The sequence below is a fragment of the Xenopus tropicalis genome, chromosome 1 (genome assembly GCF_000004195.4).
Source record: "Xenopus tropicalis strain Nigerian chromosome 1, UCB_Xtro_10.0, whole genome shotgun sequence".
NCBI classification, from domain to species: domain Eukaryota; kingdom Metazoa; phylum Chordata; class Amphibia; order Anura; family Pipidae; genus Xenopus; species Xenopus tropicalis.
In genome coordinates, this window is record NC_030677.2 from 77112770 (window position 1) to 77132709 (window position 19940).

The window sequence follows — 19940 nt, forward strand, 5'->3', positions numbered from 1 at the left end:
GCAGTATCAGTATAATGAACTACAAAAGAGCTGATATTCCAGGAGGGATGTGTTAAATTTAGGTTTATTTATGGGAATAAGAGGAGTGGACAAATATATAGCCTGTCTGAATTATAATTTAATCAAATACTAAGAGGGTGATTTATCAAAGGTCAAGTTTGATTTCTCTTCTCAATTCAAGTTTTTTTGCACTTCAAAAACTCAAAATCGAGTTATAGTTCGAACACTCAAATGTCTGGTATTTATTAAGTGCAAAAAACCTGAAAACGCGAATGTAAAAAATTGCCATCTATAGTTTCTATAGAAGTCAGTGGGGTCAGTGGAGGTTAAGTCAACCCATATTCTCAAACTCAAATTTGTTTTGAGCTTGTGAGCTCGTGAACTCAAAATATTTGAGTTTTTTATTTAAATGGGGTTTCCTTAGTAATAAATAAGCAACTATTTGATATTTGCAAGTTTATTCATTTTAAAAAAACAAACTTGAATTCAAAAACTCGAAATAAATAAAGACCCTAAGCCAGTGATCCCCAACCAGTGGCTTGTGAGTAACATGTTGCTCCTGAACCCCTTGAATGTTGCTCTCAGTGGCCTCAAAGCAGGTGCTTATTTTTAAATTGTTGGCTTGGAGGCACATTTTGGTTGCATAAAAACCAGATGTACTGCCAACAAAGCCTCCTGTGGGCTGCCAGTCCACATAGAGGCTACCAAATAGCCAAAAACAGTATTTAGTATCCCCATCTCTGTAATCTGTCTCTCTACATGTGTCATCTATTTTGAAAGACAGCTTTAATACATTGTCTAGGCCCACTCCAATGACCTGTCACTCAATGAGAGTATCCTGATTATTTCAGATCTGGTACTGATTTTTTTATTGATTATATTCCATGAGATGAAGCTCAGATTAAATATTAATTGTTGCAACAGTTCCCATTTAATTAAATTAAACTGCCCAATGGGCATTTAATTTAGCAATTATTGTTGGTCTAAATAAATAATATCAAACAAGGCTCAAATAGCTTAATAGAAAAGTGGACTGAAACATTTCAATATTTCAGGGAAATAAGCAGAGCTTGGTAGGTAAGCATTTTTCAGCAGTGAATATGACTAGGACAAAACATGACATTTCTGGGAAGCATAACTGGAAGGTAACAAAAGGAAATATTTCTTTACAAAACAGGCAATAAACACTTTGACTAGATCACCTGTCGATGTACTGGAGACTAACTTAGTGATAGGATACAAACATATGTCAGTAACTTAGAATAAAAATGTTATGTAAGGATGACAATTATCAAGTGTTAAATATCACTGACATATCCCACTTAAACACATCAATCGAAGTGATTACAATGAGGTAATTAAAGCAAGCATAAAGGAAATTATGATCATCCTTTATAGCGTTGATAAGGAATGAATATATTTGGACATGACTGGTGCAATACATGTGGTTTGTTTCTTTATGTGTGTTTTTATAAACTTACATTGGGTTTGTGGCTTCTTAAAAAGAAAAACATATTCTCTTTGGACTATTATGACTCCAGCAGTAGAAGAAGCTGTACCTCACTTCCTTTTGTATAACAAGGTTGCATTCTATTATATTATTTCTCATATTATAACACATCATATTATTGCCATATACAGTATTTTATGTTCTGCAGAGACTTGAATTTTATTTTTATTTTATATGATATATAGGTTTTAAGATATTTACTAGAGAAAAAGCTCATTCTACATTAGTCAGCATGGCTGATATTAAACTGCTGTGTTCTGCGTTTTAGGCTGATATATAAACTGCCAAAGTGAAAAGGTTTCCAATCAACATGGTTTTCTAGTCATTATCCATAATGGCCACTGGTTTGTAATAACATCATCACTTATTTCTGATTCATAACAAGACATAATTCCAGGAACTGCTGTAATCTTTTCCTACCTACCATTTAATGGTTTACAGTATAGACAAACATAGAGCAGAATTCTATGACAGCCACAATAGCAATAATTTATTAACAGGCAGTGACCAAGGATTTAGAGGTACAAGTACATACATTGGTTTTATCTTGCTCTCCTCTCTCTCAAATCTGCAAGCCTATGATAAAAACAGTTATTTTCAGATTAACCACCTACTTGTTACATTAGCTAATCCACAGCTCAGCTTTTTTTCAAGAGACAAACAATTCATCACGGCAACACACTATCTGTACTTAATCAATAGCTATGAAGCATAAGGCACTTGAATGTCTTTTCAGCCTTTTCTGCACAGAATACTGCATTTAAGATAATACACATATTATGTGTAAAATATTTTAAAATATCCATATTAAAAAAGTATTTAACCCATGATCTAAGACAGGAGCTGCCTATTATTTGTCTACAACTTTAAAGATTCCTTCATAAGGGTTGTTCCATTTGCTGGATGAATAAAACAAATAAATAAAATGTAATATTAATAAATATTATTTTTGCAAATGCTTTAAGATGCTCTTAGCATCAATACAAAGTGCATACAGTCCCATTCAAAGATATAAAGAGACCCAGATCTGGGAAAAGAATGAGGTCTTAATAGCTGAGAAAGTGTGAGAAACATTTTGAAAAAGAAATGGTTGTTTTGGTAAATGATAAAAGGGATAAAAGTATATACTAAACAACTATTTTCCCTTCTCTGAAATAAATGGCATGTTGGAGTCTGACATGTAAAATAATAAAACTATCTTTTTATTACTTATAATAACATTGTTGCAATATGTAATTCTAAAAATATCTGTAAAAGAAAAAAAAACTTTAATTATGAAGTAAAAACTCAGTCCATGCAGTCCACGTTAGGCACTGTAGTGGCACAAACACTGCCTAAAGTCACAACAGAAAAACATATTGTTGACCAGGGCAACTGTTTACTGTTTATCATAGCACAAATATGTGTCTGTAAATTGTATCAGTATGTGCAGTTTATGATTGGTATTTGGTTATATCCCTGAAAAGGGGTGCAGTTTGTTAATAGTCCGGAAAGCCCCAGGTCCCGAGAATTCTGGATAACAGGTTCTAATAACCTGAATTATTCACTAGTTAGCATTGTACTGTGACTTATATATCCAGCATATTGTGAGTACGTCCCTATACTTAGTAACTGACAGCAGCAGATTACATGTGCTTTAAATCAATAGAATAGAATATAGGGAGCCACCCAGTAATGATCTTACCTGCTGAAGAGCTGTGGTTGCCTTGGGTTAGTATAGAACCCCTAAACGTAGGGGTAGATTTATCAAAGTGTGAAATTAGAGGTAGCCACAGTAAAATTCCACCACTATCTATTCATCTCTATGGGATTTTTAGAGGTTTATTTAGCAATGGGTGAAAGTTGGTGTTCACCATTTGATAATTTGATATGACATTTGATATGACAGTAAAAATCCCATAGAAATAAACAGACAGGAGGTGGAATTTAACAGCTCTTTGATAAATATGCACCTATATGTGCAGCATTTTTAGCCTACTTTCTTATGAAGTTTTAGTTTTCCTTTAAAGTGGAAAATATTCCATTTGTGTGGAAGGTAACGGAAAATATTTATAGAATTCTATAAATATTTACAGAATTCCTTTCTGAAGAGAAATATTGCAGCCAGAGCGGTGATGATTTTGAGTTACACTTTATGATTTTGTGAATGTCATTTTCAACAATCCCTGGAAAATGAAGATAAAGTGCAAAAAACATGCAATATGCCTTGCTTATATTCTAGTTGCTCTCCTGTATCCTATTTCCTATTTCTTTTTAGTATTCAAAATGAACTTTCTCTCTTTTGAATCACTTTTTCCCATTTATGACTTTCTAACCTCACCTTAATCACTTAGATTAATAAACAATATCAGCTCACTGTAGGCATCTCTTCAACTGTAGCTTTAATTTTCAGAAGGTTAATAATTCAATGTCAATATACATAATTTTTTGCTGGTCATAAATTTCTTTTCAGAAGAAATGGAATTTCAGTAGCAAAGAGTAACATATTAATCAAACCATGACAGTTACTGACTACAATCTTTAATATTATACAGGCTTGTGGGTTCCTGGAAAGATTACATAAGTGATGTTGAAAAATAGACATACGCCCATCCATTTTAACCTTTGCAAAATCCTCTGAATGTTGATGTGGATGTAAGCATCCCCCCACCATTATATAGGCATAAAGCAAGCTAGTGATTACATCTAACAGAAAGGGGTAGAAACATTTTCATGACCCCAAGATGGTTATTGGACAATGTTTCAATACATCACAAGTGATTATGTTAAAGTTATAGTTGGAACATGACATAATCTTTTATATATACATTATAAAGACATTTAGAAGAACCTTGTAACCTAAAAAGCAGGGGGAAGGATTGCAGTTTAAAAGCTTAAATAACATGTCTTCAATCTTAGAATTCAAATTTACGATGCAATTGTCAGGGAAATGGATTAAACACCCAGGACATGATATTGCAACTCATCTGCTGCACAGCCATAATCTGCAACTGCTTCTGAAAGCAAGTATGTTACTAATTATAGGGAATATTGGACCATTTTTTCCTATATACAACGGTAATTCCTATTCCTAAAACTGCAATTATTCCATGCTTTTGCTACTTTTATATAAAGTACCTGTTGCTAATGTACTTTGTAATATCTTTCCTTAAAACACACTGTTGTTGTCATGCCATTAATCATCACTGATTTTGCTTTACTTTGATTTTTATAGCTGATATATCTTTCATATCTGCATCACTTCTCTCCTCCCCACTTACTGTATCTGCTCTTATGAGCTGTTCTGGTAGCTTCAGGCCTTGCCCCCCCCCAGGCTCAGATAAACAACCCAACCAGCAAAATAGCTACAAATACTCCTATAACTGGCTTCACGTTATTATGCTCCTACTCCTTGACTCAGATATTATCCCTCCAACTACTAGTCTTCTATCCTTGTTCCTTCCTATAAGTGCCCAACAAACATCACTAAATCAACATTAACATACTTAATTGCTATTCTTCTCCCCCTCCATTCACATGTGGAGTCAGGTACACCCGTCCACAAGAACTGACACTCTCTTGACGAAACACTATTCTTAAACACTATTCCTACTAAACAATTCTTTTGTAGAATGCTGCACTCTGTGCTTCAGCCATCCTTGACTTTCACACTAGGTCCCTTACTTTCCACCCACTTTCTGTGCTGATATTTTATAAATATCAAAAAAATATCAGTTCTCTCATTCAAAGCTCTGCATTTCTCTAAGTTTCTCTATGTATCTCTCCAAGAATGCTTTCAGTCCTTATGCTTAGCTTGCCACAACCTATAGTCCACAGATTTTACTAGGACCTTTACCATCTTTTATTAGACAAACTCCCACATGGATACTATTGTTAAAGTTTAAGAAACAATTTCTTAAGTATTTTAGTAAATGCAACACATTCCTGATGCCATTGACTCGTTTTCTTTCTGAATGTCTTCTCTCTCACATTGACTGTACATTTCTCAGCACTTTTTATCAAACAAAACTCAGTAAATTTTAGGTTTTTAAAGCATTAGTTCTTAGTTTTTCATAGGTGTGAATATCACAAATTGGAATAAAATTTGAACACAGTTATATAGGCAGGGCGTAATGAACAAGTAATGCATTAGTTTACTTAATATTGCACAAAATACAGTAAATTCTGTATTTATTTATTTATTTGAATTATATTTATTATTCTTGAGTGGGAAGAATCTTATGTAAAAAATGGTGAATCTGCGGCCGTGCAGGTTCTGTGTTTTCATGAATCTGCGGCTACCAAGACCCCAGATAAAGACTGTCAAGAGATACTGTAGGCTGTAGTTCTGAAACAGCCACAATTACTGCATCCCTGATACACACACACTCCATATGCACTAGAGAGCAGTAAAAGAGAACATTTATAGCTACGAATTCAAATCTCGATCCCCTGATCTGACAGAGTGATCTACAGCGTAATGGTGTGGAAAATTTTCATCAGAAAATCTTAAATGAATTATAGTATGCTGTTATATCCCTTCTTATATTTAATTCACATTATAAAGCAATAACCATTCCTGCCAAGGAAATATGTAGAATTTAAGATATATATAAATAACGCACTGGTAGGTGGCACACACATTAATCAAAACTGCAGACACAAAGAAATGTTGTAATCATACAAACTAGATTTTGCATTATATTACTTTGAATGAATACTCATATTTTGAGTTAACATAACACCTATATTAAATTTTTTCTTTTTAGGGCTTCTATATTTTTTTAAACTAATTTCAGTGCATATCAGCATAACAAACACAAGTTATTCTAGCAGAATATACACTTGCTTCCTCTCATTCCCTCACAAACCTTTATTCCTCCACCTAAATGATGGGGGGGGGGGGGTATGTGTGGAAAAGAAAGCTGGATTGCCATCTGGCCAGAATTGAAAAATAACAGTAAAAATAACACTTTATACACATATTAAATGGGAAGTAAGATTATAGACATTTTTGTTCTTTTTTAAAGTAAAGATATAACCTGACCCAGACCCATCTGCATCTGAACTTTGCTCACAGGAGTCTAGGCGTGCTCGAGATTTCTGCAGGTCCTGTCCCCAGTGCTCCACGTGTGAGATAAAAGGATGTCCTTGCTTGCAATCCTGGAGTGGGGAGCAGCATATGGGTGCCGTGTTTTGAGCACTTGATATAACCTACACTCTTATTGGCCAGCACTACTTAAAGGATAAAATTACATGAAGAAATAGGATGCACACACTCTGGCTTATAAAGAGCTTTTACTTGTGATTTGTATCCAGTTCATACTTTTACCTTGTTTGTGTAACTTTGGGTAAAGACCAATGTATGTGACCATGTAATTTTATCCTTTAAGTAGTGCTATGGCAATCTTAGGGTGCTGGTGCACTTTCTCCTGTTTGTCTATAACCAAAGAACTACAGTGTTTCTTTTATTATTAGATAGGACCTGTGTTGTGTGACAAGATTGTTTACTGACATTATATTATAGGCTTATGTTTCTACAAAATATTTCTAGTAACAACCATTTAACAAGTCATACTTTATAAAAAAAGTTGTTATATGAAACATTGTGCATGTGTGATCAAATTAATAAAATAACACATTTCTCATTTGAACTGTTCATGACAAAATATTTTACCATCTTCTTGTATATATCACAGACAATGAGATATTTACATAGAAATAATGCAGTGCCCTAGGAATAGAGTATGTATTAAGCCACTGATTACAGATATTGGTACTCTTCAACAATGGCAGTTGATACTATATAACTGTTGCCTAGTGTACTCGATAGAAAGGAGTTTTTGTGTTTTGAATGGGCCTTCATTAGAGGCAAAAGTATATAAAAAAGGCAGAAAGACATGTAGTCAAGACAAACATTACAGTATATACCTGTATGAAGAGAAGTGTTTGTGCCAACATTTTCGCTAGAGGAAGTGTGCCTCTAATATTCCTTTCCCCAGAAAGCACAGAAGGTGGAAACGTGCAACTGTGCATGTGCATGACGGAATTGAAATGCACGTGTTCCAAATCCACCATGTTGGGACGCATGTATCGTTTCTGTAAATTGCGACCAGCATAATAAAACTACATACTGGTATCGGACCCCTTATCCGGAAACCCATTATCCAGAAAGTTCCGAATTACGGAAAGCCCATCTCCCATAGACTCCATTTTAAGCAAATAATTTTGCATTTTGCATTTTTAAAAATTATTTCCTTTTTCTTGCTAATAATATAACAGTACCTTGTACATGATCCCAACTAAGATATAATTCATCCTTATTGGAGGCAAAACAATCCTATTGCGTTTAATTACTGTTTAAATAATTTTATTAGCAGACTAAAGGTCCCCATACACGGGCCAGTAGTAGCTGCCGATATCGGTCCCTTGGACCGACTCGGCAGCTTATTGGCCCATGTAGGGGCAGAAACGAGGGCCTGGCCGACCGATATCTGGCCTGAAATCGGCCAGATATCGATCGGGCAGGTTAGAAAATTCAGTCGGATTGGGGACCACATCGGCTCGTTGATGCGGTCCCCGAACCGACTGCCCCATTGATGTCGTTAGAATTTGATCGTTTGGCCCCAGGGCCAAATGATCAAATTCGCCTACATGTTACCTGATATCGCCCACCCGTAGGTGGGGATATCGGGTGAAGATCCGCTCACTTGGCGATGCGAATGGGCAGCTTTAAGGTAGGAGATTCGAATTAAGACCCCTTTTCCGGAAAACCCCAGGTCCCAAGCATTCTGGATAATGGGTCCCATACCTGTACATTGTTGGACTCCACAAACAATGAGATATATACATAGATGAAATAATTATAATGACACAAGTATTAATAATTTTGATGCTGATTTTCTTGCAACATGCAAGCACCCTAAGGACATATTCAGATAACAGAGGCTATTGTGTATCTAAGAAACAGGACATGTTCAATAAATCATTCTAACCATTGGGTGTCAGAGTATTTAGATGGAAATTCACTTTTAGCCATAACATTTCTAGAAGATGTTATCTGAACTATCCCCATTAGGAGTAGAAAAGAGATATTGTGATTAGTGATGGTCGAAATGTTTTGCCAGGCATGGATTCGTAGCGAATTTCCGTGTTTAGCCATTGGTGGATTGTTTCGCGAAGCGGATGAAAAAATTCGTGCATCCAAAAATTGTTGCAAAAGAATAGCCGTGTGACAAAAAAATAGCCGCGGACGACAAAAGAATAGCCACGGACGACGAAAGAATAGTCACGCGAAAAAAGAATAGCCGTGGGCGACAATTTTTTTTTTGACGCTCAAATTTTTCGCTGTTTCGCTCATCACTAATTGTGAAGGCATTTTAACATGTTGTAACAATGGTGTAGTTTTTTTGTCTCAAAAATCTTAATATGTCTTAATGTTCTTTTAGTGTGCTTGCCTGTTGCTCATACACTGAATCTGCTGTAAGACTTTTTACTTTCATGTCTCCAGGTAACGTGATTGTCCTCACATGTATTCCATTAGTAATGATAAGCACATTTTTCCAGTTTGGAAAATTTTGTGAAACAGCAAAAAATGAGCACAATGCACTGAAGGCAATAGGTGACAAATTTTACCTGCAACACATTTTTTTTTACTCCAAAAGCATTAAAGTCTTGGAGCCTTGATTGTCTCTGTGACATATTTTCTGCAGCAAATTTTCGGTCCTGGTAGATCACAGGATTAAATGTGAGGTTGCTCAATATGTTAAATATAGGCATATGTACCCTTCCAATATTCATCATGGTGAGAGGTAAGCAGGAGGCTGCAAATATTTGTTTTACTATGATTGGAATGCCCAGAATCGATACTTGGGTTTCAACATGATGTATATGGAATGCAAATGCACATGCGCAGTTATACATTTCCATCTTCTGTTCTTTCTGGAGAACTGAAGTGTAGATATATGCTTCTTCTACCATAAATGTTAGCGCAAACACTTCTCTTCATACAGGTATATAATGTTTGTCTTGATTACATGCCTTTCTTCCTTTTTTCAACATACTTTTTACCCTGATAAAGACCCATTCATGGGTTGAAACACGTAGGGTATTTCTTTATCATGTAATTGATTTTTGACTCAATAAATTGTATTCTTTTTATCATTTGAGTGTGGGGTCCCTATTGAATTAGCCACGTGGATTCAGCCAAATTCTAATGCTGCTGAAAAAGGCTGAATCCTTGCTGAATCCCAAACAGAATCCTGGATTTGGTTCATCCCTAGTATTTGCACAATGTGCTAAAAATAAACTTTTTCAATTTGAAATTTTATTTATGCCTTGCAGTACTTAAAATTGCATCCATTGTTATGGTATCATGAAGTCATAATGAAAGAAAAGAAAAGCTGATGTTAACAAACAAAACTCTTTACTGTCAAGTACACTAGGCAACTTATTATACCATCATTTGAATGGGTGGTCCCTATTGAGTTACAGGTAGTTCTTGATTAGTGGAGCCATTAAATGGGTTGCCTACGGTGAACCAGCACCTCACTTTTACTGTTTGAGTGTGTGCTACCTCCCTTTTGTATCTTTGAATCCAAGTGCCTGGCCAAACTAAATCCAGGTTCTTAAAATCATGTGACTTGTGTGTGCTACACGCACGGTTCTCTTTTTACCTCCCCTATTCTAGTCTGCATATGCAAATTAGGGCTCGGATTTGGTTCGGTATTCGACTGAATATTTCATGAACCCCAAAATAGTGCATCCCTAGCAAATACAGCATGGCCATTAAAATGTATACCTAAAAAAGCTAAACTAAACATACAACATGCTTTTTCTTGTACATTTCAATGCCAGAGTTGCAAGCCATAGCACCAGTTAAAGCTACCCATTCTTTTCCTGCACATGCCTGCGCTGAGGTTGGGATACACAGATTTCTCTCCCTCCAAAGTCCCCCAACTGTGTAAATGAACATATGTTTTCTTTCTTGGTGAGTTGAAAAACTCCTAAAATGACACTGAAACAAAAATTGATTTTCTATGATTTGCTGTCAGAGACTACAGTGTCTAGGTCTTACTAACAGAGAATAAAATGGAAAGGTATAACCAGGGCATTACACTTTGGGTTAAAAAACACATTCTGTTAAAAAAAAGCTTATTTCATAAGATTGTATAAATCAATCACTCTAACTAGTAATTGGAATCAGAAGTTGCAAACATTAAATGTTTAACAAGCCATCTCTTATTTAGGTAAGTTGTGACCTAAGGTCTCTGGGTCATCTGGGCTCAGGTGACATACTTACTATATAATAAAACATTGATGGGTCATGTAACCTTTATGCATAAAAATATATGAAAATTATACTTTTATAGAAATATACAATTTGCCCTTCCTAAGCACTGGTGCTGTGTGGGTAATTTATCAGCTCTACATAATTTAGTATTGACATATTTATCCATGCAACATATAACATAGGTCTCCATAACACCCAGGACTTTTAAAAGAGTTGTTAAACATTTAAAATATCTTTAATAAAAGGCAGAAGCAAGGCTGGAAAGTAAGAAACCATTACTTTCTAAGTTTATAGCACTTAGATATAATATCCTATTATTAAAAATGCATGAATATATAACTAACACTATATTTATATGTATTTGTTTATTCATGAGGAATGGCAGTGATTTTAATGATATATATATATATATATATATATATATATATATATATAAATATTGGCAACTAGGTTTAGTGCATTTTATTCATTTATTATTTTATTCATGAGGAATGGCAGTGATTTTAATGATATATATATTGGCAACTAGGTTTAGTGCATTTTATTTATTTATTTTTGACCTTTGACATAGGAATGTTAGAAGCTGCAACCATCTCCTCTAAAGATGTAGAATTAATCTAAGTTTACTATTCTAATACTGCCTGACATAAAGTTAAGACATAAAAAAGAAATGCAGTGTTTGTTTGTTCTATTTTCACACATAACGCACATTTATAGCAGTTTTCCAGTTCCATCTACGTTAGATTTACACTAGGTTTCCACAAAAAATGTTGTTAGATAACCAATACATGCTATCAGTAAAACTTATAAACCTTTGCGATCATGAGATATTTCTCTGGCTCTCGCTGTGCTGAAGTTGCAAAGAACTGATTATAGCTAATCTCTTCTCAGATGGATCTGAGTTTACGGTAAGCAAGTTCATAGGAGCATTCCCTCTTAGGGGGGTATTTCCGAATGTTCACATTTTATTATTTTTTTTCATAATTTGTTTTTTTTTTATTCTTTGCCTTTTAATATGCGTCAAAGCCACGAAAAACAGAAATGTAAAAATACGTCATCTAAAAGCTGACAAAGATAATTAGAAGTCAACTGATGGTTTTTGTGTTTTTCTGGGGGTGTTTGTAAGCCTAGATTTGTAGGAAAACATAAAAACTATGGAAAATTTGTGGTTTTATATTATTTTTATTTTTGTTCTGCATTTTAATTCATTTTAACGGCTAAAAATCCGAATTTTACACTTCGCCAGCTAAAACTTGCCGAGATCATGTAGAAGTCAATGGCAGAGGTCCCTTCCCTTTCCTTGAACCTTTAGAGATTTTGCTGGGTTTCATTCACAAATCACGACATTTTTGAATTGTTGCTGCAACAATTCAACAAAATCGTGATTTTTGCGGTGACAATTTGAAAAAGTCGAGTTTTTTTACAACTTCTCGGAGCAACTTTTTTTATAGTAAATATCGAAGATTTGGAAAAACTAATTCAGTCGATTCTGAAAATTAAAGAAAATGTGATATGATGTATTTTTAATAAATCTGTCCCATAAACACATAATTTTTCTTGGAGCATGTAGCAATGCATTTGGTTTAATGCTAAAAATACAAAAAAAAAAACCCATTGGTTGCTATTAATCATAATACGTTGCTGCAAAGCATTGCTGAGTAATAATGAGTGGGCTTTACCCAGAAAAAAATTACCCACTTTTCTACTATCTTGCCCACTCATCCCTAGAAACTAGTTAGAATGGCTGTGGGCATGCAAGCTTGAATACAGCAGGAAATACTTTGCAGTGTTATATATTAGTTTCCTGATAAGAAACCATTATTGCAAATATTGTGTTTGTATGTTACTGCTACTTTAAATTAGTTAAAGTTAATAACTGCATTACAACCCTACATTTTAATAAAATTACAATATGTACTAGAATGTATAATGTACAGTCCTTGTAAAACCATAAGACAAAGGACAGATTGTCAGGGATCCCATTTAATAAAAGTGGATGAGCTTAAATGTGGATTTGTTTGCAGACACACTATTTTGTTCTAACATAATGGACAAAAAAATATATTTTAGTAGATTTAGCAAAAAATGATTAAGAAATTAATTCTTAAAAACCTCAGATTTGCAACATGTGCTTAGAGTATTTATGTTCCACCCAAGATGTCCTTTGGGACTGCTCATTTACCTTCTCAATAGTATTGTAATCTACATTAAAAACCTTTTAATGTAATTAAATAGCATCTGTTTGCCACAAGCAAGATGAACATAAAGGGCTATGGGCCAAATCTGTCAAAAAAAACAAATGTTTGAAAGCAATGATTTTGTGCAAAGTTAACTACAACTGTAATTGTGACAAACATAAACAAAATTCCAAACATTTGTTCTGTTCAGAAACTAACCTTAATATCAGTTTAAAAGGGGTAGTTCACCTTTACATTAACTTTTTGCATGATGTAGACCAGTGCTGTCCAACTTCTACAGTGCCGAGGGCTGGAATTTCTCTAGCATACATAGTGGAGGGCCACTAATGGAAACCAGTTTTGACCACTCCTCTTTTTGAAACCACACCCACTTCAAACCACACCTATTTTATCACAATGGTGGTAGCACAGCAAAATCCCAAATGCTTGGTGCTTACTGTGGGGATATCAACCATCATTCATATGTGAAAGAATTATGTCATATTAAGATATACCCTTAAATTCCATATGCCTCCTCCTCCCCTGTGGATAGCAGAGCAACCCCCAGTACATAATTACACACCTTAGGGACCATTTAATGGTTATTTCCAACTGCTAACAAACTCCCACAACAAACCCCTGCCAGGTTCACCTCCCACAAGCATCATAGGGCAAGCAGTGTATGGCAAACATAGGCAGCACTCTGCCTGTCCTATGCTGTCTGTGTGTGCCATACTCTACCTGTCCTACCCTGCCTGTGTGTGCCATACTCTGTCTGCCCTACCCTGCCTGTGTGTGCCATACTCTGCCTGCCCTACCCTGCCTGTGTGTGCCATACTCTGTCTGTCCTACCCTGCCTGTGTGTGCCATACTCTGCCTGCCCTATGCTGCCTGTGTGTGCCATACTCTGCCTGCCCTACCCTGCCTGAGTGTGCCATACTCTGCCTGCCCTGCCCTGCCTGTGTGTGCCATACTCTGTCTGTCCTACCCTGCCTGTGTGTGCCATACTCTGCCTGCCCTATGCTGGCTGCATGTGCCATACCCTCCCTGACCTATGCTGCCTGTGTGTGGCATACTCTACCTGCCCTATGCTGGCTGTATGTGCCATACTCTGCCTACAGTACCTATGTCTGAGGTGTGAACAAGTGAACAATGGGGGTGATTACAGCCTGAGCCTGAGGTGTGAACACTGCAGGGGGTGAACAATGCAGGTATTAAAAGGTGTGAAAAACACAGGGGATTACATTTTTAAACAATACAGAGGGATTACAGCCTGAATCTGAGGTGAGAACCATACAGGGGGCCAGTTAATCTCAGTACTGATACCATTTAATGCTTACTCAAAGGTAAGCCATCAAAGCTGCCAGACAGGTGGGGGGCCACACAGAGGGGGGCCGCCAGTTGGACAGCACTGATGTAGACATTGATATTCTGAGAAAATTTGCAACTGGTCTTCATTTTGTATTGGGTCTACATTTATATATGAAATATATTAATAGGAAGATAAGCAATAAAAAGTAACAATAACAATAAAACTATAGCCTCACCACTTTTGGCTGCCAGGGTCAGTGGCCTCATTTGAAAATTTGAAGGAAAATAATACATAAACTATAAAAAATAATTACTGAAGACTAGTTGCAAAGTTGCCAAGAATATGTCATTCAATAGCATAGTTAACATAAGGGTAAACCACCCCTGCAACAAACTGCAGATCAGTTTGTGTGTTTGTCATCTGTAAGTTAATTTATCAATGTATAACTAATGATTTGTTCTTGTCTACAGATGTACAAAATTAATGCAGCTTGTTTCGCTGTTGTACTGAACTATAAATACTGGGTGAAACAAACCTGCAGACTAAAAATGATTTAACGTTTATAAAATATTTGATTCTATTCTGAATATGGTAATTGATAATTGCTGTTGGGGAAGAACAGATTTTGTATATTACCAATGTACATTTAGGTCTCTTGCTTTGATAATATAAAGTCAAATAAAAAGGACAAGCCCTGTACCAATGCTGCTTTACAGTTCACTGCATTTTAACATGTGGTTGATGGCAGGTAAACTTAGAATTTGGGTCATATACTGGTAACCACAAGTATGCCATAGCAAATCTCCATACATCATTATAGCAAAGACTATTTACTGTTGACTATCAATGGAAGAACATTAAATGCAAAGAGAACTACTAAGTCTTAACCCAGGGCCATCTTTCTATATTGGTCTCTGGAGGCCAACAACTTTTAATGCAAGCTTTAATGGTGAAACATATAACAACGTGGTACAACATGCTGACGAAAACACCCATTAATTATGATGGAAATAGGAATTTATAATGTTGTACCTTAAAGACTTGTCAGAATTTATTGTAATGACTGACTGAGCAGAGTCATTAACCTTATATAGTATGCTATAATTATATATTATCCTTCTCACTTAGTTTTATTTCTTATTAAAGGTTATTTTTGCATGTACAATATATTAAATATAGGAGGAATAAAAGTATAGACTCATACAGAACTTTATAGGTTTGCTTAGATTCACGAGTATAATAAGGCAAAAAAGCATGAACTCATGTACAGGAGCATTATTGATAACATGCAAAACATACACAACACCTAAAAAAATATGTATCAATAAAAACTTTTAAAAAAAGTACATTATACAAAGCATGACAATATCAGAAGTGAAACCCTGCATCACTCATATAACACCAACCACAAAAAAGTTGACCTTGTCCTTAAGACCTAACTAAAAGTAATGGACATACTGTATAGACACAGAAAAGTGACAGACTTACTGAAACAAGAAGGGTAGGATAACTGAAGAAAGCACAGTTCAACAGGATTACTTTAAAACTATCAATGATTACTGATTTGCCACTGAAAGCAAGAAAATAAGATTTGTATAAAAAGAATACGCTTAATTAGTACAATGCTTTCACATAGGATAAGATTCTTTAGAAAGATTTCAGAATGACTTATTAAGAAAACTTTAATCTGTCACTTTTCTTTAGTTGATTGAAGAATGACTTGGTAATTTTGTTGCGATTTAAAAATGTTTTACCTGTTGTGACATGCTGACTGCCTGTACACAAAGTTTTTGGGGGAAATTAGCTATGGTAGGCAGGTAAGCAGAGGATCTGGAGCATAGTGACAGGGACACCACTTCTTCAGGCAAAAACACAGGTTTATCTAGGGCAAATTCTTCCTAACATAAAGCTCACAGGAACAAAGTTCATTAACAAACAATTCATCAAACTTGTTCAAAACTTGTCCCCTCTCTGGGACTCTCATCTTCCAGGGTAACTAACACACTCTGGAACCTTTTGGGGGTTTCTCACCATCCTCAGTTACACATCCATGGTGACTCTCACACCTGTGAACACTCTGACTTCGCACTAAGCCTTGACCTTCTGGCTTCACCTTAAGCCCTGCAGACTCTTCTCAGCTCTCACACACCTGGTCATGGCTCCCTCTGCTCCTCACAGTGGCAGGAGGCACCCTCAGCCCCTCTGGGAGTTAATAACACAGACAGGCAGCCTTCCTGCCCTGTACCCTGCTCTGAGAGTGACCTACTCTGAGTCAAGAACCAACCCCCAACTCAACCCCCTGCTGTGTAATCCCACAGCCCTTTTATTTGCTGCTTCACCTGCAGCCTAATCAGGCAACTCCCTACAGCTGGACAACTGAAAACATTAACTGGAGTTTGGAATGGAAGGTCTATCCTACTCTCCATTTACTCCCAGGACTCATTAATCCAGCTTTTCCTGAGCCAGTAACATGAAAACAACATTACCTGCTGCAAAACCAGGTGTTTTCCTTGGTACTAACTGTATACCATCTTTAACACTGGTGGAGAACACACCACACAGTAACCTTGCCCGGTGCATCTCTCACACACTATATAGTTCAGAATGTAAAGTTAAGATTGAAGTATTCCAGTAAATTCCAAATGACTGCTAAAAAATGATTTAGCTAAATAAAAATGCTTTAGATTTAGGTATAAAAATTGTTCACCCCTGTTGGTATGGTCACATGTATGTATATCTATATACAGTTATGTCTGCTACAGATTTGCACCTTTGTGGACACAGAAAAAGTATCCTTACTTTGTCACTTCTGTTAATAAAAGGTGAGAAATAGTGAATGGCAGAGAGGTTATTAGGAGCCAATTATCTCATTATTCCTCCTACTGTACATCTAGCCTGCATGGATTTCACACCAAAGCTATACTTTCTACATGACTAACACAATTTAATAAAATTGCAAACAGAAATGTGCGTATCACTGACTTCATTTATTGCAAGGATACCTGTAATAACCAGGGCCATTTTACCTTGACAGACCAATTTGTGGTACAAAATGGCATATCATAATGTCAAAAATCTGGTGCAATTTGCAAAGTATAATTTGAAAAGGTCCATAACTAAACTATGAATCAATATATGTTATTAGCATAACAACAGTGAACAATGCACAATCAAGTACAATTCTTTAAAAAGCACATAATAAAAGGTATTTTTGCAACTAAAAGATGAATTGTTATTAATATCACTGTAACAAGATGTTATACAAGTCAACTTTAAATGTGAAACACAGCTAATTCTCATGTTCCAGTAATATGGTATGTTTTTAGAATGGCAGCGAACCCTGCATCTTCTGTCTGCCGGTAGCTAAGACACCCTCCTTGAATGAACATGAATGCTCACAGCACAGAAAGTGACAGGAAGGCATAGAAAATATAATTCACCTAGAAGCAGAAGAGCCAAAAAAATCTTCTGGGACAAAAAATGCAGAGCAGTCAGTGTTAATGTAGGAACAGAACAAGACAAAGGCAAAAAATACAGGCTAACACGTATGCCATGTTTTAAAAAAAATGTAGTTGCCAGAAAAAGGATTAACTTGAGAAGAAACAGATTGTACACAATGGTTGAAAAAAAAAATTATATTGATTTGACAACGGTTTTGATGGTGTGAGCAACTGGAGTGTCTGTGTCTGTAAGGAATAAACTAAAACACCTGCTCTTGCAATTGATACTTAGTGAGGAATAAATGAATTTAGGCTAATCTATATTAGAGCAAATCATGCTCATTTGTAATCTCTGACCATAGCATAGTATATCAGCAGAATGGGTATATTAATGAACTGATTCATATGATTCTAGATTAGTATAGTGGCATATTCATTTGTGACATTGTTGTCTTCTAAAAATATGAACATACTCACTCCGATTAATTAACTAACGATATTAACTAATAGATAGCTAATAAACAGCTAATAAATAGCTTTACAAATTCACAGAATGGGAATTATTTCTTAACTGATTGCTCAGTTCCACAAGGAGTTGGATATTCAAAATGTTAAAATGGGAGATGTATCCTTTTTATCAACTGTGAATAATGTACTGAACAGTGACACTTAAAACACTTGAGTTATAAAACAAAGAATGCATTCTATATACACATATTGGAAAGCCCAACCTGAGGATCAGGGTACAGGCTTACCTAATGCTACGAATGAGTATGGAGACAAAGCTTTTTAAATGTACTGTAAATCACCTGAGAGGAGCCAATAGAGGCTCATTCTTGAATGCCAAGAATTCTACTTTAAATATTAGATTTCATTAGCAGTGAGGTTTGCGTTCAAATATGGTCACAGTTTGTTCCATCCTATTACCTATTGTGCAAATCTAATTGGTTTTCTGCGTATGGCTTACTACTTGTTACTAGGTTAGGGCAAAGATTGGCTATTTATGTATTCTACATAACCCAATGCATTATGTTTTTTAGCCTGACACAAATGCATACCAATTAAGAAATTAAAGTATACAGTATTTTTATTTTCACTGAGCATCCAAGAACACATTAGCAGGTAGCAGGTGCGTTGGTCGACTCTGCTTTTCCCCAGCAGCTACTTATATTAACTAGACACTGTCAGCTTGAATAAAAAAACGATATTCACAAACCTATTGTTTGTAAAATGGCATACCAACAGGTAAATAGCAATCTTATTTATGGCTTCAATGACTATCTTAAAATAAACTGGATTAGCATGAAATGATAGCAACAGATTTTTTTTCCTGTTTTTGTTAATTTATAATTGGTGTATATGATTTAAATACTGTAGGTTTACTGTATGGTTTATAACATGTAGGGATGGATGTATTTAAATGTATTGCTCTTGGTCTTGGTGTTTTGTTTATCCTGTTATTCTAAGATAAGTTTAACAACCTATTTCTCTATAAAATAGCAAGTAAACATTAGATGAGCGATAACACTTTCCAGCAGAATATAAAGTATGTGTTTTGATTCTTAAGTGTGTGTTCCATCTGACAGTATTTTTGGAGACATCCTATGCGGGGTTCTGTTTCGGGTACCCTCTTGTCTCTTGTCTAAGTGAACTACACCTGAAAAACAGCAGTGCAGCAGTCTAAACTATTTAAAAGATGCTTCAGTGCCCTGTGCTTATTAATGACCACAACTCCAGTTGTCTTCAAGCAGAAATGTGAACTTGATGTCATTCATTAATGAATTAAGAATCACAATTTGATGCTAAGCGCTGGAAATGACACAGTCCAAACTTACCTTGAGCAAAATGGCATGTGCTATTGCATGTATTTTGACACACTGCCACATTTGTGCTGTATGCAACATCCCTCATGGAAAAAGTACTTACTGTGTTTTTTCTCAAATTGAGAAAAAAAGGCAAACGATTCGGAATGATTGTATGGAGTCCTCGAAAAAATCAAATAAACTGCTATGTCCTAATAAACTTTAATTTCATTTTATTATTTTGTTTATTTGACTTTTTGGAGTCAAACATTCCAAATATTAAGAATCTTTTCCCTATCACTGGGGCATCTAGCATGCAGTAATCCTCCAACTACTGACTTTTCTATAAATTTTTTCCATTATTTTATTTTACATATGAGCTAAGCATCATTAAGTCCTTTGCCTTTTTTTTTTTTTAAAAAAAAGGC

The 19940-nt window shown here is 35.5% G+C and overlaps 1 protein-coding gene across 3 annotated transcripts in view; it reads right to left on the bottom strand.

Moving 5' to 3' along the window:
- grid2 (glutamate receptor, ionotropic, delta 2) overlaps positions 1-19940 on the bottom strand; it is a 546810-nt gene that overhangs the window by 147008 nt on the left and 379862 nt on the right. The window lies entirely within an intron of this gene.